Here is a 27894-nt window from a genome sequence, read left to right as displayed (position 1 = left end):
TTAGCATTCATCAATTTGGATAGCAGACATCGGCACTTCAGAGTTGATAGGTTCATCATCATCATGATCATCATCATCCTCACCCTGGCTGTCTTCAGAATCCATTGAGGCTCCCTTTTGGAAGTAATCAATTTTGAAATCGTAATCACCATCCACGGGATCCGAAGAGGCTGAAGCTTTCTTAGCCTTTTTTCTTTTCTTTTTCTCTACGCGCCTCAGTTTTGTATTAAGCATATCGTCCGCAGTATATAATTTTTCATTTTGCCTACTTGCTGCACTGTTATCCTTCTTCTTCCCACCATAATCTTCCATGGCTTCATCCACCTCACCCACATTTCCAGGACCTTCACCTTGGTTACCTGACTTGGTTTCTATCTCATCCTACAAGAGAATGTTTTAATTAGAAAGTGTGAAAACACTAAAATTCCAAGCATACGATTGATATCAACAATAGTCAATTCTCTAAACGGTTTCAAGAAACAAACCTCCAACATCATTTCAGTAAGATTGAGAGGGTGACTTGAAGGAACTTTAACAACATTAAAGTCATCAACAGATTTAAGGCTCCCAATATGAAGATTCATTGTTGTAGACTTCATCAACGTTAAACTCTTTTGCAAATTCAGAAACTATCTTCGCCTCTGAAGCTTCACCTTGATCCCTATTTGGGAGCATGGTATAATACTGAATTTTACCTGAAACATACAAACAAAAAGAGAAATTTATGCATTTAGTTCTTTCTCAATTTTAACTTCAAAACACAGAAAAGTAATCGGTTCTCTAATCATAATTTAAGAAATTCCATGCATGCGTACCCTCGTTCCAATCATGAAGAACGATTCTTGCAGCAGTAGCAACGTCAAATTTTCCACCCTTCGTGCGCTTGCCCTTAGCTTCAGCTACCTTCAGCAGAAAGTCGTCAACATCACCTACACTGAAACTGCGAATTTTGTACAGAGTTACCAGCTGCTCAAGCAGACAGAGCTTTAGAATTTCCTTCACTGCGTTGTCCAATTTAAAAGAAAAGAAATAAGTCTTTCAATTTACTTAACAAGAGTCAGTACAGCTTAAATCAAGATTTTCCATAAATAAAATAATTGTATCATGCAAACTTCTAAGTGTTTTAGAAATTAGAATTCTCATTACTGAATCAAACATTGATTTATATCTAAAACAAGTTAACAGGAAACATAATCCAATAACCCGCACATAGAAAAATCCAATGTTCTACTACATCACCTATCAGTTGCACTTTTAAAACCTAACATAACTCCATTTTATAACTAGGATAAGTGACAAGATTTAATGAAAGGGTGTTATTATCACCGACATCCTGAGAATGGTTAGATCAAACCACACACAACTATATAGTAAAATACAATGTAAACATCCAACGACCCTCGGACTTACCTCATCCTGAGAATGGTTAGATCAAACCACACACAACCATATAGTAAAATACAATGTACACACCCAGCAACCCACGTACTTACCTCATTCACACCATCATTGTTAACACAGAAGTAAAGGGAAGTTGTAAAGAGGGAACGATTCTGAAAATAATTGAATTTATAATTGAAAGTCATTCTATTTGAGAAAATGGAGGAAAAGGAGACAAGAAATTTACACAAAAAAAAAACAGATGTTAAATTAAAATGTACGATGGACCAATAGCACTTATGCTTAAAAACAAATATAACATAACACGTTTAAAGACAAAAAACACTCTCTTATATATAGCCACTAGTCAAACCAAATACACCAAAAAATAGCAAATACTTCAAACTTTTGTAGAATTGAATAGAATTTCTTCAATGTCACAAGTTCATTTTCTTTTACTATTTTTTCATGTAAAATACCTATAAATCTTCTACCATTCATTTCGAATTGAATTAATGCAAATAAACACCTGAAAAACCAGATAATAAGAGGAGAGGGAATGACTTGGTATACCTGGGCTAATAAGATCTAACTTCTCAATCCTCTTGCAATTTTTTAAGGCAATGGAAGCATCATTTTCTTGAGACTTCAGCATAACAACACCAGGACAATCTAGCAACTTAACATTTTTGTCCAATTGAACCTCTTGCATTGACCTTGTTAACCCCGGAGTAGATCCAACATTGACAACATGAGACCTTTTCAAACTATTAATAAGACTACTCTTACCCACATTGGGCAAGCCAATCAAACCCACAGTTATTGACTTCTTGATCTGTCAAGACAAGGAAGCAAAACAGCAAAAAAATCAATAATTTACAATTAAAGGACAAAAGCATAAAAAACAAAACAAGTAATAGATAAGAAATAGACATTATAAAGACTAGAAAAAAAAACTACACCAAGGAAAATAAAAATTAAGTCATATGCAAAATCCCCAAAAGGTAGCAATGATAACCCCACGAAGATCCACACTAAAGCATATTCTTCCAACTTAAAAACTGTATATTTAGTTTTCCTGTGATTGACCAAAAGTTGGCACATTCATGCACAAGCAAACAAATGTTAGAGATCAGTGTCACCTAGATGACTAAATATTTGTGTTCGTTGTGTGTGTGCAAGCTTTTAACTAGGCGCAAACTTCACTTTTTTTTAGAGTTAAATTAGACCTAAACAGACATTTTTACGATTCTGATTCTAAAAATAAAATATATTTGGATAATAAAATCATTTTCAACGGATAAAATAGCACCAACACTACAAAATTAAGAAAAAACCCTATCTAACAGAATTGATACTTATCTTACAATAGAAACTATGATTCAGAAAAAGGCATCAACAACATAGAGAAAACCAATGTCAATAATTCTCAAGTCCCAATAAGAGGTGATATTATTTTAGGAGCAAGTACCATAGACATAGGGTTTAGTAATAATTTAATTTCTACTGACATGTGAAAAAAATAGCGTGATCTACCACTTTATTTTTCTTTTTGATTCGGTGCACACGACACATCCACCTGCAAAAGATGCTTCAAATTGACTCTAAATGTAAGAACAAAAAATGAAAACCAACTCACTTAGGTTCTTCACTTCTCCTTCAGTATATATACTATGAATTATTTGCAAAACCTTCTGATTTTATATTTGGTTCAACATTTAGGTTTGCCAATTTGACAACATTAAAGTTGGTTTTTCCAGTGAAGGCGTCCCTTATTGTATAATTTTCATGTCAAGATATTGTATCCAATGCACATTAGCAACATCATATATTTAAAATGTCCCAGGCTGAAACAAGGAATGAATAGTAAGTTCCTAACTGCAAGGAAAACAGAGATCACAAAGGACTCTTTTCTTAGTAGCACCCCTATCTTTCCCACCTCATTTTGAAGGAGTTCAATAATGATAAAACAATTACCCTCTCCTTGCGTTCAGCCTTTTGCTCCAATTCCTCAATGGCGTTCGCTCTTCGAGCTTCAAGGGCTTTGAGTTCCTATTCCTTAAAGGGCCAATCATTGGGAATACCAAGATCCTTCTCAACCTTCTTTTTCCCACTCAATCGAAGCTTCTTAGCTTCCTTCGCTTTTTGTCTGTTGTGCTCTTTCACCTTCCGTATCACCTTGTAGTTCTTCTTCAATGAAACTCTCTTACTCTTACTCTCTGCAACGCAAAAAATTCACAACAATAATAAAAAAAATTAGACAAACAAAATCAATGCGCACTACTGATATCAAAGAACGGGGATTAAGATTTCCTTACTCTTGCTCTTCTTCACCATAGTGTGTTCTCTACCGTCAGGAGTAAAGAGGTGACACGTCATAAGAAAAAAGGAGAGGGAGAGATGAAGCCAACAGATTTTGGAAGAGGCATGGAGAGAATAAAGAATAGGGTGAAGGAGTGTGTTGTATAGTTTGTTATTTAAATTTTAAAAGGTAAAACTAACCATATTAAATCTGATATTCAAAAAAAATTGTTATTTTGATTTTATTATTTGTTATGAAATAGTGATATAAGATAATTTTTTATAACCTCATCGTTTAATTTATATACCAAAAAGTGAATTTTAATATGCCTAGATTTTTTTTATAAAAGAATGTACTTAAATATATTATAAAAGGAATCTTAATGTACCAAAAATTTTAGAAGGGATTTTCTTAGGCTAACTTAAGCCGAATTTTTTAATATTTTGTGCTTAAATAATTTCGCACGTGCTTTTGATAAATACTAAGTTAGTAGCAAGGTTACAATTTATAAATTTTTTTATTATAATTTAGTATATAATTATCTTCTATAATTTAATATTAAAATATAAAGTAATATAAATATATCTATATATATATATATATATGAATATTATTATATTTTAAAATTATGTTACAAAATTATTATATGAATATTATTATTTTTAAAATTACAAAAATATTATCACATATATCTCTTTTTCGTTTAAATTATTAAAATACTCTTAATCTAATATATATATATATATATATATATATATATATATATATATATATATATATATATATATATATATATACTTTCTATTATTTATTTGTTTTAATTATCTGACTTATCATCTTCAATTCAAGATATTTTTCGTCTTATATCACAATATTATTATTATTATAATAATAATAATAATAATCGTTATTATTATTATATCTTACTATTATATATTATTACTATTAGTATTATTAACATTATTAGTAGTAAAGTTATTACTCTTATTTGTAATATATAATATTATTACTATTATATATTTTTGTTAGTAATTACGTCTCAATTTTTATTAGATTATGATAAATTATTTTTTTTGTCTGAAACTTAAAAAATAAATAGGTATATTGATAAATATATGATTAGTTTAAAATCTCACTCCAATATTTCATTGTTGATGTTCATATCCATTCAAATTTGAAGGATTTGTATACCATTATTGAATTATGTCAATTTTGACAAAAACAAACAAATTAAAGATATTTTACTTTATTGATTATCTAATTCATTTTATTTAACTCTTAATGTTTTATTTTCTATAACGAAGATTATCAAAACAACATTCGGAATAAGATGAAAGATGAATTTCTTGAACACAATATGGTTATTTACATTCAAAAAGGAATAACTGGAGATTTTTATTCCGAATAAATTATTCATGAGTTCAAAATTTTTTACTATAAATTATTTTGGCTCCTCCAAAATTATTGGTCAAGATTCGTCACGAGTTATTATTATCAACTATAATTAATAATCATTATTACTATCAACTATAAATATTATTATCATTATTATTAATTATAATTATTTCTATTATTATATTACTAATATTATTATACTACTATTATTATTATTAAGAACTATAATTATTATAATGGTTATTATTATTATTATTATTGTTTTTATTATTATTGTTAGATACACATTTTACTTTTACTTTAACTTACTATGTAGGAATCATGTTTCAATAACTTATCCTTTTTATTTGTTTTGTTGTTCATTTATCTTTCCATTTGAACAATTATTTCAATTTAAAAAATAGTTACTAAACTTAGCAAAATAATAAAACTGAAAATTAATTTTTTTATTATAAATAATTATTTAAATTTAAAATATAATAATTAAGAGGAATAAATTGATAAAATAAAAAGGACACCAAAGATGTTTATCTCTTTATATATGTAGTTGTATTAATATTATTATTATTATTATTATTAGTATTAGTATTATTATCACTACGCGATATTATTATAGTGGTATTATTATTATTATTATTATTATTATTATTATAGTTAGACACATATTTTACTTTCATTTACTACGGGATCATATTTTAATTACTTGCTCTTTGTATTTGTTTTGTTATTCATTTTATCTCTATATCTTGATATTTTTTGAATTGAAAAAAAAAATAGTTACTAAAATTAGTAGAATGATAAAACTGGCTAATAATTTTTTATTATGAATATTTATTTAAATTTAATAAATAATTATTAAAAGGATAAAATTGTAAAAACAAAAAAAGGACATAAAAGATGTGTATCTCTTTATATATTTAGTTAGTGTATTATTATTACTATTATTATTACTAGCGTACACATAGGCGTTATCGTGCCTGTGTATACGCATTTTTTAAATATGAATGATAGTATGTTAGTAAGTGATAATAGTGTAATGTTATTAAGTTAATATATAAAATAAATTTATATTTATTAGCAATGAAGTGAAATGTTAAAAATAAAGTGAAATGAATAGAGAAATTAATTGTTAATGAATAAAAAAAATAAACAGTTTTATAAAAATAGTTAAAAATAACCGTTAATTTTAAAAAATTTAATAAATAATTATATTATAAAGGGTAGAATTGATATTATAAGATGTGGACACAAAAGAGGAAATCCTCTTTATATATTGTTATAGATTATCACTGCGGGATATTATTATAATGATATTATTATTATTATTATTATTATTATTATTATTATTATTATTATTATCACTACGTGATATTATTATTATTATAATGGTATTATTATTATAGTTAGACACACATCTTAATTTTATTTCATATTTCAATTAGTTGTCTTTCTTAATTGTGTTGTTGCTGATGTATATATCTTTTATATATAATTATAGATTATTAGTATGTCAACTTTAGCCTTGGTATTTTGCATTGACATTAATATTTATATCATAAACATTATTATTATTATTATTATCATTTGTTTATTATTATTAGTATCATTATTATTTTTATTATTATTATTACTATTCATAGTGATGTTATTAGTATAAGTTTTTTTTTTAATTGTAAAAAAATGTTATTATACTAAATACTTTTGCTAAATAGATTTTTAATCTTTTAAAAATTTTATAATTTATAATTTATATTAATACTATTACTATTATTTTTAATGGTTAAATAAATATAATAACAATTATACTATTATTCTAAACATATTTGAAATAAATAAAAAAAATGTGCGTACACGCACGGATCATATACTATTATAATTATTTTGTAAAATCAATTAATTGCACCATATTGTGATATTAATTTTATTTATTATATTTAAAACACAATTTACAACTTCATTTCATTAATAATAACATTTACAACAATATAACTTAATTTTCATGATATTTATTATTATTTTTTTTATATTATTGTTATTATTATCAATTATAACTCTAATTATTGTTATTATTATTATTACTATTATCAGCTCTAATCTATAACAATATATAAAGGGGATTCCCCTTTTTGTGTCCACATTTCAAAATATTCATTTTACCCTTTAAATATAATAATTTATTAAATTTTTAAAAATTGACCGTTATTTTTATAATATTTTTATAAAATCGGATGTCTCTGCTTCTTCTCTTCGTCTTTATTTATTAATGGTTATTCTTTCATCTGTTATCATATATTTCACTTCATTTTTAATAAATATAATTATAATTTCTATATTAACTTAATAACATTATAATATTATCACCTACTAATATCATAACACGCATACACACATGCGCGATAGCGCATGTGTTTACGCTAGTTATAATAATAATAATTATTATTATTATTAACTATAATTATGGTTATCAACTATAATTATTCTGATCAGTATTACTACCAACTATAAGTATTATATTATCATTATTACCTACACTTATTTTTATTATTATATCACTATTATTATTATTACTGCTACTACTATTATTATTAATTAGAACTATAATTATTATAATAGTTATTATTATTATTGTTTTTATTATTATGGTTACATACACATTTTACTTTTACTTACTATCTATGAATTATGTTTCAATTACTTGACCCTTTTATTTGTTTTGTTGTTTATTTATCTTTACATTTGAATAATTATTTCAATTTTAAAAAAATAATTACTAAAATTAGTAAAATAATAAAACTGAAAAATAATTTTTTTATTTTAAATAATTATTGAAGTTTAAAATATAACAATTAAGAGGATAAAATTGAAAAAACAAAAAAGGACACCAAAGATGTTTATTTCTTTATATATGCAGTTGTATTATTATTATTTTTTTTTATCACTACGCGATATTATTTTAGTGTTCTTATTATTATTATTATTATCTATTATTACTATTATTGTTATTATTATTATTATTATTAGTAGTAGTAGTAGTATAGTTAAACACACATTTTAAATTTATTTACTATAGGATCATATCTCAATTACTTGCAGTTTTTATTTGTTTTTGTTGTTCATTTTGTTTTTATATCTCTGTAATTATTTGAATTAAAAAATAGTTACTAAAATTATTAAAATGATAAAATGGACAAATAATTTTTATTATGAATAGTTCTTTTAATTTAACAAATAATAATTAAGAGGATAAAATTGTTTAAACAAAAGAGGACACAACAAATGTATATATCTTTATATACGTAGTTATTGTATTATTATTATTTTTATCACTACGAAATATTATTATAATGGTATTATTATTATTAAATTAATTTATTACAGGATCGTATTTTAATTACTTGTCATTTTTATTTGTTTTGTTGTTAATGTATATCTTTATATATAATTATAGATTATTATAGTTGACATCAGCGTGAGTGTTAGCATTAATATGAAAATTTATAGCATAAATATTATTATTATTTGTATCATTATTTTTTTTTATTATTATTACTATCATAATGGTGTTATTATTATAAGAGTGCTTTTTTTAATTATAGAAAATGTTGTTATACTAAATATTTTTGCTAAATAGAGTTTTAATATTTTAAATTTTTATAATTTATAATTTATATTAATATTATTAGTAGTATTTTAATGGTTAAATAAATATAATAACAATTATATTATTATTCTAAAAAAATTTAAAACAAAAAAAAAACAAAATAATGTTCGCACGGATCGTAGACTATTCACTACGATATATTATTATAATGGTATTATTATTATTAAATTAATTTATTACAGGATCGTATTTTAATTACTTGTCATTTTTATTTGTTTTGTTGTTAATGTATATCTTTATATATAATTATAGATTATTATAGTTGACATCAGCGTGAGTGTTAGCATTAATATGAAAATTTATAGCATAAATATTATTATTATTTGTATCATTATTTTTTTTTATTATTATTACTATCATAATGGTGTTATTATTATAAGAGTGCTTTTTTTAATCATAGAAAATGTTGTTATACTAAATATTTTTGCTAAATAGAGTTTTAATATTTTAAATTTTTATAATTTATAATTTATATTAATATTATTAGTAGTATTTTAATGGTTAAATAAATATAATAACAATTATATTATTATTCTAAAAAATTTAAAACAAAAAAAAAACAAAATAATGTTCGCACGGATCGTAGACTATTCACTACGATATATTATTATAATGGTATTATTATTATTAAATTAATTTATTACAGGATCGTATTTTAATTACTTGTCATTTTTATTTGTTTTGTTGTTAATGTATATCTTTATATATAATTATAGATTATTATAGTTGACATCAGCGAGAGTGTTAGCATTAATATGAAAATTTATAGCATAAATATTATTATTATTTGTATCATTATTATTTTTTTTATTATTATTATTGCTATCATAATGGTGTTATTATTATAAGAGTGCTTTTTTTAATTATAGAAAATGTTGTTATACTAAATATTTTTGCTAAATAGAGTTTTAATATTTTAAATTTTTATAATTTATAATTTATATTAATATTATTATTAGTATTTTAATGGTTAAATAAATATAATAACAATTATATTATTATTCTAAAAAATTTAAAACAAAAACAAAAACAAAATAATGTTCGCACGGATCGTAGACTATTGTAATCATTTCGTAAAATCAATTAATTGTATTATATTATGATATCAATTCTATTTATTATATTTAAAACTGAAATTATTATTGCATCACTTAGATTTACTATTTTATTACTTTAATAACAACATTTACAACAATATAACTTAATATTCATAATATTTCATTACATAATATTTTCACTATTTTATTATTTTAATATACAAAATAAAACAAATACGCCTCGTGCGGTGGGTACACACAAGTCTAGTTTTAATTTAAAAGAATACTTATTAAGAGTAAATCTTTTATATAATACCATAAATGACATTGTAAACATTCAAAAGTGATTTTTATTTTCCAATTTTATACTACATCACATTCTCTCAATCACCTTAACATAAATCTAACGAATATTAACTCATTTCATATAAAATTAAAATTAAAAATTAAGAATCGCCGAAAATTTTCACTAATATTTAGATAAAAAGTCAATTGAACCTAAATTTGAAATAAAAGGTAACGATTGACCCAAAGAGTAACAAACAAAAATTAATGTTCCAGTTCCATATATATATCTATAATAATATATAAGAAATATTTTTTTTATCCATATTTTAAAATTTCAATTTTATCCTTTAAAATATAATTATTTATTAAATTTTTTAAAATTATCCATTACTTTTACAAATTATTTATAAAATTGTCTATCTCTGTTCTCTTTTTCTCTATTTATCAATTATTATTTTCTCATTTTTTTAATATATTTTACTTTATTTTTAATAAATATAATTTTATTTTATATATTAACTTAAACATATATTTAAAACATACTATGTACAAGTGCTGTATTTACACTGGTTTTCATATATATACTTTGTTGTTTTGTGTCCGATTGAAACTACCATAGGTAACATGGGAGATTCCGGAAGTCTGGAACGGTTGTTAAATGATCATAATATGGCCATAGAAAAACAATTTTAGATTGAACAACGATGTAACAGGTTAACTCTGTGTGTATCATTATTTTTAAGTTTTATTTATTATGCTCACATTATATGTGAAGACTTATCATGATTTTTTTTTATGCCTTAATTAATTTTTTTCAACGCCATCCTAATTAAATATAGTTTCTATACGAATAGAAGTTTTGGGTCTTCACTACCTTTAATTCTGTCAGTTATATTATATTGCCTATAATAATCTTTTGTCAAATTTCTTTAATGGATTTCGCCTATATTATAATTATAAATTGAAGTTCATAGTTTAATTAATTATTGTTGACATGAGAAGCCAAGGTGGTTTGCTTCTTGAAGATTTGATGAAGATTGAATGAAGCTCTTTTGAACTATCTTGAAGCCATAAACATTAGAATGAAGCCTACATTGATGAAGGAAAGGAGATTTGATGATATCCATGGTGATCAAGGCTGAAACATGTGCTCTCCATGTAGTTACATCTTTAAGAAAGTGTACTTGTAGTTTGTAATTCATGTTGTAGACCTTAAAGCATTAATTAGATGTAGTTTGGTCTTTGGTGTGTTTTTAATCTGTTGAATTGGTTTTTCAACAGGTTAAAATGTCTCTTTTAATCTGTTGAATGGTTTTTCAACAGGTTAAAAGGTTGGCTGCAGTAGTCTTAAACTGTGATTTTCGAAAGAGAGGTCAGTTGATCATTTTAGAGCACGATTTGGTTCTGGAAACTTGTGGAAACTCTCTCCTTCGTGATCATAAGTGTTGCAGCTGTTGAAGATTGATCTTGGATCAATTCTTGAAGCTTTTGGCTTGGTTTGAAGCTTGGAGAAAGTGGTTTGTGGTAGGCAAGGTTGTGCTACCACTGAGGTTTGATCTTTCTCAAGCTTTGTGTGTCTGCTTGGTGGTTTTCCAGGTCTCCAAGAGGGTTCTTGCTGTGCTGGTGTGATTCTTGTGTGATTCAAGAGTCTTTTGTGGTGTTTTTGCATATTTTGGAAGTGTAAGGGTGGATTCTTTGTAAAACTTTTGAAATAGTGCAAAGTCAAGCTCAGGTTGCCTTGACAAACTGGATGTAGCTCAAGTTTGAGTGAACCAGTATAAAAATTCGTGGTGTCCTCTCTTCTCTAACCTTTCTCTCTTGCATTTTCATTTTAAAGTTTCAAGAACTTCTGCTTTAATTATCTTTTTCATGTTCTTGCATGTTTTCATAACATCTGAAACATTGAGCAAGTTTGTATAATCATTTGGAACTGATCTTGATCAATCTTGAGCATTGTTTCTGGTTTAAAATTCAAATTCACATTTCTTCATTTTTCCCAGTATTTCAGTCGACTGTTTTTTCAGTTTCAATCGATTGATTATACCATAACAAAATCTATTTAGTAAAATCAATCTGTTAACTCTGTTTTTGATCGATTGAAAGTGTATAGTTCAGTACTGTTTGCATCCTAACTTGGTGATCTATTTGATTCAATTAAAGTAGGTTTTTAGCTTGCAAAAATAGCCTAAAGTTTTAACTAGCAATTCAACCCCCCCTTCTTGGCTTTTCAACCATTTCAAAACTAACAATTATTTTATCACTAAAAAAATGTGTGTCATGACTTAATTTCTCGATGACTTATATTTCTCAAAAACAGTTCTTCAGGAAGTCTTACGAAAAATACGATGCCAATTTTCTTAGAAAAGAGCAATTTCCGAGTCTTTTTTCAAACTAAACTTTCACCTAATGTGATACGCTCTCCTATTAAAGTTTTTTATACTTAAGTTTATCAAGCATAAAAATGTCAAAATAGATTCCAGCATGTAACTCAACTCGATTTATCATAGGTTTGAATAGTTGATACTTCAATTTTTAGCTATTATTTTTATAATAATATTTTAGAAGTTAGATGAACACTTTCATTTCACTATTATAAAATAGGGTTAAATATGTTTTTGGTCCCTTAACTTTCAATGAATTTTAGAATTAGTCTATTTCGAAACTTTGGATCAATTTAGTCCTTCATCTTTCGAAATATGTGGATTTAGTCATTTTAATAAAATTTTGTTAGGTTTATTTGATGTCTCAAGCGCATTTCATGATTGTATTTGAGTTGTTTATACTATTTGATACATTTTTGCTTTAATGTTAAGTCAAATACTATTATGAAACACATTTGAAATGTCAAATAAACTTAACAAAATTTGATTAAAAGGACTAAATCCACGTATTTCGAAAGATGAAGAAATAAATTAGTTCAAAGTTTTGAAATTGACTAATTACAAAATTCACTGAAAGTTAAGGGACCAAAAACATATTTAACCCTATAAAATATAATTTAAGTCAATTCACTTTCATTGTAATGTAGAAATATATAAATACATTGCAAAAAAATATAAATTCGTAAGTGAGTCAACCCACTAACCCACGAATCCGTGGTGGGCCAAACCGGATTGCAAAATCTTTGACTCACCAAAAAGTGACTCGGATTGAATTAGCCTCTTTTTTAGGGCAACTCGTCAATAATCTGTGTGAGCTGAATATTGATTCACTTTGACACCTCTACTCAAGTGTTAATATAGTTGAAATTATAAAATAAAAACATGTCGTATAACATTAAATGAATTTTATTTTTTTTATTTGATATTCTTTTATAAATAATTTGTGTATATTATATTGAGTGAATTATTTATTTATTTATTATATAAGTTGAAGTACTATCTTCGATTTGAATTTTTCCTTTATTTGTTTCATATGAGAATATTTATTTGTTTCATATGAGAATATAAAAAGAAGAGGATGTTATTAGTTATTAATTCTTTTATAGTTGAACAATTTTAAAAAAATAATTAGTTTTTAGTATTTCATTACACTACTGTGGGGACTTTCATGACAATACTATTTAATTTTCTATGCCAATTAAATAATAATCGACATAGTATAATTTAGTTATTATGTCGATTACAATTTTAACTATTGGGGTTGTTAGTTGATTTTGAGGTCATATAGCACTTTGTTCTCCTATATAAGATGTCTAATCTTTGTTTATTTTATAGCTAAGAAAACTAAATTGATTCACAATTTGACAAACTTATTATTCAAACAAAACTTGATATTTATTATTTGTTATCATAAACTTTGGGTAACTTGTTGGCAAACCTATATGTTGATTTATGTCTTACTCATTTATGTGTTAACGTTAACATCCTCATGCATTCATCATTTACACAATTTTTAAATTAAAATAGAATTCCCAAATTGCTATGAAAACAGAAAACAAAATTATTCCTATTGTTTAAAAATAGAATTTACAAAAACTAGCCAAAAATTTTTGTGGCAGAATCAATAAAGTTTTATTTATAATTTCTTCTACCAAATCTCAATAGAGCTCAACTCGAATGGATCTGGTTTGAAATTTAACTCAACTTTTGACTCGGTTTGACCTTCTACCTAAATTGACTCGTTTTGACCTTTTTGCTTCGCTCAACTCGAATTTTTAGACTTGTGGACTTTTTATGTCCTAACCAATTAGCAATTCCATAACTTAGGAAATTTTAATTTTCTTTTTTGAGTGAATTTCAAATTCTATTATTTTAGCTATTTGAAATACCTTCTTAAAATTTTTCAATTTCAATTTTCTTTTAATTTTCTCATCCAAATATATCATTTTTCATGAAAGTATTAAAAATTCTTTAAAATAAATAAATTACTCTCTTAAATTGGTTTATCTAAACATACTATTAAGAAAATTTTCCTCCAAAGGGATCAAACAAAAAAAGCTCAACAAAAATCTTAAGGAATAAAAATCTAAAATAGGTTAAGAAGACTATTTATAGAGATAGGACGTTATAGGAAATAAAATTTAATACCCAATTAAAAAAATCTATTTTCACTAAAATAACTACTTTCTTGAAATTTGGAGAGAGACCGGAAGAATATAAAAATACAACTAATTCATTAAAGATTGTCTCATTAATGAATAGTGAACATAGTAAATTGAGTCATCAGGTCATCTAATATTAAATCATAAATCAAATCATTAACACATGAATAACAAAAATTAAATATATAAAACAGTAGTAGTACAAATAATTAGAGTAGATTACATCCAACCTCAACACTAAACACTTATGTTGATGATTCTCGGCAATGGAGTTATTATACCTCTCTCATAACTCTATTAGAATGCTACAATGAATACAGAGTAGCATTCTGTTTTTGTATAAAATAAAGATTGATGTTTTCTTGTGATTCAAGCTTCTGATTTGATTCAAGCTTCTCTCGAAAGATTTCTTTTTGGATACAACTCTTCCTCTTAGTGTTATGTTCCTTTAGATTTGATTAATTTAGGTTTCCTTCATTCACTAAAGGGTTTCCTTCATGGTTGTTTGGTTGTGAAACCAAAAAGGAACATAAGGTGGCTTGAGATTCATGTGATGTGGTTTGTCCCACACAGAGAGATCTGAGATTAGTGATGATGAGATTGGAGTTGTCACTCTTTCTTATTTGACTGCATGCTTATGATACACCATATTCATTCTTTCTTCTTAGGTTCTTATCTCCTTCCATCAAGAGTGTAATGGAGAAATTTTCTTTATTATACTTTGGCTTTCTTTAGACGTTATTTTACGAGTATTTGATTATCGTTGCTATGGTTTTTGTGTTTATAATCATGATGGAACAATACTAACACTTGTACACAAGTTAAATAGATAAAAGTTTAAAGAAATTATATTGGAGAATCTCTTTAAATTAGTAAATAATTAACTAATTTTAACTTATAAATAAACTAATTTTAATTTATAAACAAATTTATTTATTATTTTTCGAACGTGAAAATTTTTATAAAGAAGTTTGTCTAAATGTGTCCTTAAAATACATTTTATTTTTTATTTTGATTTTCAATCATAAAATGTGATCACAATCTTAAGGCACCAACGTGAGCATTATTAGTATTGAAATTTTCTTTCACTAATTTCATTTTCACAAGGTTTCGCGGTGCATCAGCGTGATTTTGATTTCTTCCAAAACGACAACGTCCTTCTCATATCGTCACTTTATCGCCAAATATATCGCAGTGGGTCCCAAATACCCCATGTGCGTTTCCTTGTTTTCCCTAGGTTTCTGTTTCTCCCATGAGACACGACGATGATTTTACTTTGTAAAAATAAACTTAAGTACTATAAGATAGAAATAAGAGAATAAAAATTTAATTTAAATAGTCTAAGATTGTAAAGATTTTCTATGATGTCAATGATTGACTTTTACCGCAAGTATATTTATATTTTGACTAGTTTTAGGTAAAGTAAATATAAAGAAATGTAATATTATATGAACAAGAATGGACTTCTCAATATATTTCGTTTTTCCAATGAAAAGAAAATGTAGTTTACTTCAGAATTCTAGACATTCTTAATTATATCAAATTATATTTTTACATTGACTTCAATTTTAATTATTTAATTTATTTATTAAAAACTTTCCATTTAAATTCATATTGAACCATAAATTTGTTTTAATTCCAAAATAAATATTTTATGAGATAAAATGATCATATGTATTTGAGTTTTTCCCATTGAAATTTGACTTTGTACTTGAGTAGCGAATTTAAGTCTTCACAATACTAATATCATCATTGTAACACCCCAATTTTGGGATGTCACGGAGCGTTAGAAAATTTTTACGTTTAGCGGAAAAGGAATTAACATTGAAAATGTACTTAAGAAAAACTTTTAATTTAATTTAAATTACATAATTCAAATTGTCACTTGGTCAAAAACTTTCAATAATATTTGCGATCAAAAGAAAATTACATAATTTTTAGTATCTGATTTAAAATAACTAAATAAATTATAAAATCTCCCGAGTTCACCCCAGCCTCTCGTCGATCTACTCCATGCCAAGATTATCTGCAATATCATCTGCTCCCGTATAACACACACGTTATACGATCATCGCACATACAACAAACACACAAACAAACAAGTAGGGGTAAGCTAACCAAAACAATGATATTCATAAAAGACATTCGTAAATAAAACCTGTCCAATAATACTCAACGTCGCATTCAATTAACACAAAAACTTTATGATCACAATCCATCCTTGGTTTGAACACACAAACTCCAAACCCAAACAATCATACTAAACCAAACATAGCATCACATTCATCTCAATTCTTCAAATATAGTGATTATAAACAAGCTTTGGTTTTCCGCGGCCTCTCACCCCATAACAACATCTAGTTTTCTAGAACAGATGGTTCGATGTGTCCCGCTTAATGCAGCCATACTGTCTCCCTTATCCCTCAAGGAATTATGAGTAAAAACGTCGATGCATCGCACATCGGGCACTATACTCGTAACGAGCCGAAATAAGGTGAAACATTTATCCCCTCCCCACTGCTTCACACAGGCGAGAGGGTACAACACTCGAACCAATCATCTACCACTGCTTCACACAGGCGAAGAGGACCCCTTTCCACTGCTTCACACAGGCGAAAGAGTCTTCACTGGGTTCCTAGGTACGGAAAACCTCACACAACATTTAATTCCACCAAGAGCTTTCAAGCAAGGCAAAATACTCCCAATATTCAACACATGAGAATTACATATTGCCAACAAAATACTCACCATCGCATCATGCATGGGAAATAAAGTTCCATAACATAAACCCATCAACTTATAAATAACATATTTATACAATGAACCCAACAAATGACATTCACTCTAACACAGGCATAACATCACACACAAGTAATTATCCTCAAACGACCACTTTAACTCCATAACCATGCAACCCATGAAAACATATGTAATTCATATCAAGCAAGGTCACACTAATAAGTATAGATAACCAAATAATATCACAACATTATTTAATATTATCATGCCAAACAATAACTTTCAAAAAAGACCAAAAAGAATAATGAAACAACTCCATGCACGTCATCTCACAACCATAGGGTATGTGAAACATATTTTTAAAACCAAAGAGCTACACCCACCACCAACATTAATAATATATATATATATATATATATATATATATATGTATATATATATACATGTATATATATATATATACATATGTATATATATATATATATATATATATATATATATATATATATATATATATATGTTTGTGTGTGTGACAAAGAAACCATGAATTGTAAGAAATGTATGCATGAAAAACATGTGGGTTCCATGGTATTCTACCACCGAATTAACATGAACCTTGCAAAAAGAAAAGAAAGAAGGAAAAATAAAGTGGCTACACACGAAACCCATAATACATCTACGTGAACCAAAGGAGAGAGTGAATGTAAGTTATACGTGGGGTGTGAAAAGAGAGAGAAGAAGGAAACATACTTTTAGATGACCCCACACAAAAGCCCCACATTCCATCAAACTAAAAGTATATACTACATACTAAAAGAGAAAATCAAGTCTTTTAAGTGTGGTCTGCACCATGAATTTAAAAAAATATAACTCCATCAAAAGTGGTATGAATGGTTTAGAGAAAAAGAAACAAAACAAACCCGTGTCGTGGCCCTCTCTCAATTACCTCCCCACAATTTGACCATATTTGAAGCATGTAGTATGAAACAAAGTGAAATAATATGTATAAGAATTAAAACATGATGCACCCCTTTTTACTTTTACGTGGGGTGTGAAAACAGATCCGCAACTTAATGAAAGCAAGAAGCATATGGCATTCAAGGCATTCAAACATCTATGGCAAATCAAAGTCAAGCTTCAAACAACAACACAAATCACACTTAACTTCCCCTACACTACACACATGTTTTTCAAGTTTTCATTCATCAAGCAAACAAAACAAGAGAACAAACACAAGGTTGGCTTCCCCTACATCGTGTAGCAATCCTTCTAGGACTTACACTTTCCACATTCTCTTCCTTTCCTCTTCACGTTTTCTCCCATTTTTTCAACTCTCTAAAGAACCCTAACATTTAACCTAAAATCCTTATTTTATTCTCAAATGGTTGGTTAAGATTTTATAAAATAAAAACCTCACTCTTTTATTATCTTCATGTAACATCAACAAATTTTTTAAAATAAAAACAGAATGTTGCATGGAGTAACCTCTAAAATGACACGGCCAGGATAGAACCCAATACCTGCACGCCAAAATACAATCTCCAACCAAGAAGCCAATTACTTTTCCATTTTATAATGCGCAAACTTAATTATATACATATATTCTCAACATTACATATAATATTAAAATTTAAAATAAATAAAACAATAACTTACATCACTTAAATAATTATTATTTCATAATTTAATATCTAATTAAATTAAATAAAACAACAATATTAATCAAACCATTAATTTTTTTCTCACGTGTCCCCCTTTACTCTAATTTTTTCCAAGTCTTACAGTTACGGTTTTCTTTCCCTTTCTCTTATATTCTCTTCCATTTATCATATATTTGAGACAATCAAATACTTCTATAAAAATACTATAAAAAATTACACTTGCATAATAAGAAACATATAATCTTTCCCTACCTTTTAAATATACACAATTTTACATTTTTAATAAAACTATTTTCACTTATTTTACATTTTCTTTTGAGGATCAAATTCAGTACATATATTAACTTTTAAATATACATATACACAATTGAGAAATGAAAGACTAAATTTGCATTTTTTTTTTTAGGATCAAATTCATCTATATAAACATATATGAACCTTGATATGTGTAACTAGAAGATGGGGGATTATTTTCAAATATTATATTATGTTTCAGTAGAAATAAATTTCCTTTTCTATAATAAAATTGTAATTTCCTTTTCTTATAGTTTTTAAAATTTTGTTGTTACAAATTCTTATTTGATTGTAATTTTAGTATAGGAAAATTTAATTTAAACTTTAAAAAACTTTTATAATGTAATTTTTGAATGAATTTATTTGGTTGTGGTATAAGAACAGGAAATGAAAAAGAGTGTAGACAATATATAGAATTATGCAGAATCTTTTCAAATGTTGCAATTTGAACAGTAAAAGATGTCTATTTAAAGACCCTCACTCTTTAAAACATTAGCCATTGCTTCCTGCATTCCATCAATTTCTGCGTGTTCATCAATATAAGGAAAATATTTAAATATCCTTCACCATCATACCCACACTTCAATTTTCACCACCACTCCCATAGCTGCAACAGTCACCTAAAGGCTACTGCAGAAGAAGAGAGAAAATGCTAAAAGAATTAATTTCAAAATGGATTTTTCAAAAAATATTTCATGTTTTTCAAATCCCATTTCATATCAGAAGTTTTATTCTGGAAAACTTTGCTCCGGAAATATTATTTTAAAAATTTCAAAATCTTCGAAAAGCCTAGTACTGAGCCTCAATTTTGTATTAAGCATACCGTCCGCATTATATAATTTTTCATTTTGCCTACTTGCTGCACTGTTATCCTTCTTCTTCCCACCATCATCTTCCATGGATTCATCCACCTCACCCACATTTCCGGGACCTTCGCCTTGGTCACCTGACTTGGCTTCTGTCTCATCCTACAACAGAATGCTTTAATTAGTAAGTGTGAAAACACTAAAATTTCCAGCATACGATTGATATCAACAATAGTCAATTCTCTAAACGGTTTCAAGAAATAAACCTCCAACATCATTTCAGTAAGATTGAGAGGGTGACTTGAAGGAACTTCAACAGCACTAAAGTCATCAACAGATTTAAGGCTCCCAATATATGAAGATTCATTGTTATAGACTTCATCAACGTTAAACTCTTTTGCAAATTCAAAAACTATCTTCGCCTCTGAAGCTTCACCTTGATCCCTATTTGGGGGCATGGTATAATACTGAATTTTACCTGAAACATACAAACAGAAAGATAAATTTCTCTGTTTAGTTCTTTCTCAATTTTAACTTCAACACAGAGAAAAGTAATCGGTTCTCTGCTCATAATTTAAGAAATTCCATGCATGCATACCCTCGTTCCAATCACGAAGAATGATTCTTGCAGTAGTAGCAACGTCAAATTTTCCACTTTTCGTGAGCTTGCCCTCAGCTTCAGCTACCTTCAGCAGAAAGTCGTCAACATCACCTACATTGAAACTGCGAATTTTGTACAGAGTTACCAGCTGCTTAGGCAGACAGAGCTTTAGAATTTCCTTCACTGCGTTGTCCAAGTTAAAAGAAAAGAAATAAGTCTTTCAATTTACTTAACAAGAGTTAGTACAACTTAAATCAGGATTTTCCATAAATAAAATAAATGTATCATGCAAACTTCTAAGTGTTTTGGAAATTAGAATTCTCATTACTGAATAAAACATTAATTTATATCTAAAACAAGATAACAGGAAACATAATCCAACAACCCGCACATAGAAAAATCCAACGTTCTACTACATCACCTATCAGTTGTTCTTTTAAAACCTAACAGAACTCCATTTTATAACTAGGATAAGTGACAAGATTTAATGAAAAGGTGCTATTATCACCGACATCTTGAGAATGGTTAGATCAAACCACACACAACCATATAGTAAAATACAATGTACACACCCAGCAACCCACGGACTTACCTCATTCACACCATCATTGTTAACACAGAACTAAAGGGAAGTTGTAAAGAGGGAACGATTCTGAAAATAATTGAATTTATAATTGAAAGTCATTCTATTTGAGAAAATGGAGTAAAAGGGGACAAGAAATTTACACAAAAAAACAAGATGTTAAATAAAAATGTACAATGGACCAATAGCACTTATGCTTAAAAATAGACATAACATAACACGTTTAAAGACAAAAAACACCCTTATATATATAGCCACTAGTCAAACCAAATGCACCAAAAAATAGCAAATACTTCAAACTTTTGTAGAATTGAATAGAATTTCTTCAATGTCACAACTTCATTTTCTTTTACTATTTTTTCATGTAAAATACCTATAAATCTTCTACCATTCATTTCGAACTGAATTAATGCAAATAAACACCTGAATAACCACATAATAAGAGGAGGGGGGAATGACTTGGTATACCTGGGCTAATAATGTAAGACCCGAGAAAATTAAATAGTTATTTAAATAATTATTTAATTATGGCGGGTAATAGAAACATTTAAAGCAATTAATGTGAGGAACTATGACGTGGAAAGGTGCTAGCTCATGTGGTTGAGAGTGCTTTCTTGTGTGTGAGGACTTGGGTTCGAGTCCTATGTGTGCCACTTGGGTGTTATTTAAATTATGCATTTTTGTGTGTTTATATATTGAATGCATGGGGTGATGATAAATTCCTAGAATTGTAGGAGTTATCATGAAATCTGGATTGGTTGAATGGTTTGGCCTTGGTTTGGTATGTGCATGAGTGTGGGTTCAAATCTTGTTGAGAACTAAATAATTTCTTTTTGCCAAGAAGGCAGCCGTGAGTGCTGGGTGGAATGAATTAGAGTGAGAAAGGATAATTAAGGGATTAAGGGTCTGAGACAGGGGAGTGCATACGGAATCACAGACTTCTGGGCGATTGGCACGAATTGTAGAGGAGAATTGGAGTGGGAAACCATTGTGGAAGAGTGAGGCAAGAGCAAGGGTGAGTTTGAATTAAAAGTCACGTGCAATCCGTGTTTGGAGCGAGGATCAGAGGTTAGGGGAGTTGAAACCGAATCTTTTATTTCTTGTTTTTATTTGTATGAAATGTATGAGAATTTGAATGTATGTACTCTGCTATTTAATGTAGTTTCGTATTTTCTGCAATTTTCCAGAAATCGCCTGGCGGGTGATGAATCACCGTCAGGCGACTCATCTTATTTCTGGGTAATTGGGGGGTTCTGGAGACGGAACCGCCTGGCGGCACGGGCTTAACCGCCAGGCGGTGCATGTTAGAGTACCCAGTTTTCTGGGTTTTATGAAGGGCCTAGCGGTGACGAATACCCGCTAGGCGACGCGAGCCACTTTTGGCTCGATTTTGATGTTTCACAGGTTCTGGGAGGTTTGTAATCAAGGAGAAATTGCTTTCTAATATTTATGAATGATTAAACATAGTATTTCATTAGAAATTCGTGGAATTGGGGTTTAATTGAGAAGAAGATTGCATGAAGGTTTTCTTAGGGTTGATGAATTGGGGATTTCGAAAACGACATTAATCTAAATGGAAAGGGTGAATGAATTCGGGTATGGGAAGTGTTAGAGAATGAATTGTAATCCTAAAAGATGGAATCGTATCCTATAGAGTCATAAATTGGTTGAACTCAGAGTTGTTCTGAAAGGGTTGAGATTCGCAGGTGCAAAGAAAAATATTGGGGTTCCTGGAACAGCAGGAACCGCCTGGCGGCACGTTGGTTACCGCCAGGCGCCATATCAGTGAAGCGTGGTGTCTGATTCATAAAAATGCTATTTTTGTACTTTTCGTGGAACAGGAACCGCCCGACGCTAGTTCATGCCGCCAGGCGCCACCGATTTTTCTGGTCTGCGCAGTTTTCGTAAAACTGCATTTACCGCTTCGTTAACCGTCCGATTTGGGTGAAATTTTGTAAGGTGTTTCAAAACATGTTGTTCTTCACTTTGAACGGTGGAGATTTAAATTGGACGCCTGAAGAGGGAGATATACGTCACTCATGATTGGTTGTTGAATTCCCTAATAGTATGATTACTAATGGATGATTAAGTGTGATCAAGTGCTGGTATGGCCTTGATTGGTGAATGTATATATATAAATATATTGATGCATGATTGATGAGTATGTTTTTGGTAATGCTTATTGAGACATGTTGAATATATGAACCTATATATGTGAGCTCGAACGTAAGATGTTATAAGTGTGGGAATAAGGCCACAATTGATGATATCACTATGACCGAGTGTTGCATGATCATGACGGGTTTTGGAAAAGTATGGGAACATGATAATCATACTTTAAATGTAATGGAATTGTAAGCATGCAAAGGGTTGGGAAAAATGAGAAGGGGAAAATAAAATGTGTGCTGGAATTGATTTAAGAGGTAAGTATATATGAATTATAAAAGAGAGGAATGTGTGCTTATACTTGAAAGATGTATATGTGTTGTGATGTTGTAATTTGGAATATATGAATGTGTATGTTGATTTCTGGATGTTTGAGAATTAAATGGTTGAATTCTAGGAAATGAATTAGAGTACCTAAAACCAGTAGTGTCACATTACTGGTGTAGCGCCTAGCGGTGTAGACTGAACCGCCAGGCGATAGTATGAAACAGGAATATTTTATAAGTTGTGGCGCCCGACGATGATGTGGAACCGCCAGGCGGTCTGTACTGCCATTTCGCCTAGTGGCGCTTAGGCTACGTTAGGCGATGGTGTAGTGGTAGGGTGCATTGTGATATGTTTTGCATGGTTTGTGGTGTGGGTCCTGGTCTGGGATATGCTCGATGTTGTCATGAGCGGGTAGGTTCATGACTGGTGATGAACACGTGATGATATGAGCGGGGAGGTTCATATTTTATTACTCTCGTGTGGGGATACGAGCGAGGTAGGTTCGTATGTTCCGTGCTCACACTTGAGAGATGCTACGTGCGGGGAGGTACGTAGCTGGTGGATCACGTGTGTTGGACTACGAGCGGGGAGGTTCGTAGAGTTGGACCACGAGCGGGCAGGTTCGTGGAAGCATTGGAATCCCTAAGACCAGCTTGAGTATATACCTTGCGTAGGGTGGTGTGCTTTGCTTGTTTTCTTTATCATGTTGTGTTGTGACACTTGGATCAGGGGATACTGTGCCATGAGCGGGTAGGTTCATGGATGGTGGTGAACACGTGATGATATGAGCGGGGAGGTTCATATCATGTTACTCTCGTGTGGGGATACGAGCGAGGTAGGTTCGTATGTTCCGTGCTCACACTTGAGAGATGCTGCGTGCGGGGAGGTACGTAGCTGGTGGATCACGTGTGTTGGACTACGGGCGGGTAGGTCCGTAGAGCAGGACTACGAGCGGGGAGGTTCGTAGAGGCAGGACCACGAGCGGGCAGGTTCGTGTGAGCATCATAAACCCTGAATCCGAGGCTAATTATTTTTATGTTGTGAAGGTTGAAAAGCCTTGGGAATTAAGGTCTGGGCCAAGAATTAACTAAAATAAAATAGATGGGTGTATCTTGTCTTTTCTTTATTAACTTATATGTTAATTATTTATGAGCTCACCCTATCTGCTTGTGTTTGGCGATGATCGTGTAATGCGTTACACGGGAGCAGATGATGTTGCAGGTGGTGCTGATGAGGCATAGCATCGGAGAGAGGGTTAACTGGGAAAAGCTTTTACTGGAGTTTTACCGTTATTGTTTTTATGAAATTTGTAAATAGTGTCTTACTGATTTGTGAATTTGGATACTGTATTGGAGTTTCATAAATTATGGATTTTTGGATAACATCCGATTAATAAATGTTTTAAAATTTCCCGCGTTTTGGGAAGCGAAGTATAATAAATGATATTTTCATCATATTTCTTAATTTTTATTACTTAAATTAGTAATATCTGACCGGGATGTTACAAATAAGATCTAACTTCTCAATCCTCTATCAATTTTTAAGGCAATGGAAGCATCACTTTCTTGAGACTTCAGCATAACAACACCAGGAAAATTTAGCAACTAAACATTTTTGTCCAATTTAGCAACTTATTGACTTTTTGTTTGTCAAGACAAGGAAGCAAAACAACAACAAAATCAATAATTTACAATTAAAGGACAAAAGAAGAAAAAACAAAACAATTAATAGATAAGCAATAGAGATTAAAAAGACTAGAAAAAAAAAACTACACCAAGGAAAATAAAAATTAAGTCATATGCAAAATCCCCAAAAGGTAGCAATGATAACCCACAAAGATCCACACTAAAGCATATTCTTCCAACTTAAAAACTGTATATTTAGTTTTTCTTGTGATTGACCAAAAGTTGGCACATTCATGCACAAGCAAACAAATGTTAGAGATCAGTGTCACCTAGATGACTAAATATGTGTGTTTGTTGTGTGTGTGCAAGCTTTTAACTAGGCGCAAACTTCATTTTTTTTAGAGTTAAATTAGACCTAAACAGACATTTCTACGATTTTGATTCTAAAAATAGAATATATTTGAATAATAAAATCATTTTCAACGGATAAAATAGCACCAACACTACATCAGTAAGAAAAAACCCTATCTAACAGAATTGATACTTATCTTACAATAGAAACTATGATTCAGAAAAAGGCATCAACAACATAGAGAACACCAATGCCAACAATTCTCAAGTCTCGACAAGAGGTGATATTATTTTAGGAGCAAGTACCATAGACATAGGGTTTAGTAATAATTTAATTTCTACTGACATGTGAAAAAATAGCGTGATCTACCACTTTATTTTTCTTTTTGATCCGGTGCACACGACACATCCACCTGTAAAAGTTGCTTCAAATTGACTCAAAATGTAAGAACAAAAAATGAAAACCAACTTACTTAGGTTCTTCACTTCTCTTTAAGTATATATACTATGAATTATTTGCAAAACCTTCTGATTTTATATTTCGTTCAACATTTAGGTTTGCCAATTTGACAACATTAAAGTTGGTTTTTCCAGTGAAGGCGTCCCTTATTGTATAATTTTCATGTCAAGATAGTGTATCCAATGCACATTAGCAACATCATATATTTAAAATGTCCCAGGCTAGAATTCTGGGAAACACAAACACAAACACAACCACATCCATACGTACCAAAAAAAGGATAAGCAGTGAATACATAAAGGTTTCTCAATCATATATCAGATAAAATTCCATGAAGGGAAGCACAATACCCGAACCAAAATTAAGTTGCAATTTTACAAACAACTCTCATCATTAAATCTGTTACCTCATGACTTCTTGAGTAATTCTTAACAATTTGAGTAGAGTATCAGCTCCAACGTTTGATCTTTGTTGTTGTGTGCTACACTTGAAGGCCACAGTAGGTAATTCTTCTCTAAGATATTTGAGCCACTTCTCTAAAACTTCTTCAGGCACAAGATCTATTATATAGGTCAAATGATTAGGCAGCGCAAAAATAAATATACCAAAATGGAGAAAGGAGACAAAAATGAAATGTGATCAGTAAACTACCAATTTTATTTAAAACCAAGATAAGACGTTTATTAGGACCCGATTTCATCACCATGTTTTCCATCTTAGGTTAACGAGTCCCCAAAGGGTTCTAGGCATCAAGGACCTCCAGTAAGACATTAGAGGCTTCAATGACCTTAACAAGATCCCTGTAAAAGGCTCTATTTGAGCTATCTATGGAATAAGAAAACAAAAAATAACAATGGTCAGAACACAGGCAAGTAAGCACTTGAAAAGTCAAACTAACCAAACTGTCAGGAAAGTACAAATAAATGCACACCTCTGGTCTTTGCAGCATTACCAAAATCATTAGTATTTTTTTAGAATCCTCTAGCAACTTAGAGTCATCTTCCTCCTCTAGCAAGCCCAATTTCCTTTTACGAGCCTGAACAAGGAATGAATAGTAAGTTCCTAACTGCAAGGAAAACAAAGATCCCAAAGGACTCTTTTCTTAGTAGCACTCCTCTCTTTCCCACCCCATTTTGAAGTGGACATCAATCTTCAGTGATACAATAATACAAAAACATTTTAATATACCAACAGTCAAGCACCCTCATTATCTTCTATCCATGAACCACTTTCTACAGGAACAAGGTTTACATAAAACTTCTACCTGACATTTTTTATTTATTCATTCATTTAGCTTATCTTGTAACATAACATGAAATGGGAGTTCGATAATGATAAAACAATTACCCTCTCCTTATGTTCAGCTTTCTTTTGCTACAATTCCTCAATGGCCTTCGCTCTTCGAGCTTCAAGGGCTTTGAGTTCATGTTCCATAAAGGGCCAATCATTGGGAATACCAGGATCCTTCTCAACCTTCTTTGTCCCACTCAGCCGAAGCTTCTTCGCTTCCTTCGCTTTTTGTCTATTGTGCTCTTTCACCTTTTGTATCACCTTGTACTTCTTCTTCATTGAAACTCTCTTACTCTTACTCTCTGCAACGCAAAAAATTCACAACAATAATAAAAAAAAATTAAACAAACAAAATCAATGCGCACTACTGATATCAAAGAATAGGGATTAGGATTTCCTTACTCTTGCTCTTCTTCACCATAGTGTGTTCTCTACCGTCAGGAGA

The 27894-nt window shown here is 29.3% G+C and overlaps 1 pseudogene; it reads right to left on the bottom strand.

Annotated features, from left to right (window-relative positions):
• Positions 1-27870, bottom strand: LOC114171308 (annotated as a pseudogene).
• Positions 27871-27894: the final 24 nt, after the last annotated feature.

This window comes from Vigna unguiculata, unplaced genomic scaffold (genome assembly GCF_004118075.2).
Source record: "Vigna unguiculata cultivar IT97K-499-35 unplaced genomic scaffold, ASM411807v1 contig_20, whole genome shotgun sequence".
Lineage (NCBI taxonomy): Eukaryota > Viridiplantae > Streptophyta > Magnoliopsida > Fabales > Fabaceae > Vigna > Vigna unguiculata.
Note: the sequence above shows the minus strand (reverse complement) of the source record. Positions and strands in the feature narration are given on the sequence as shown.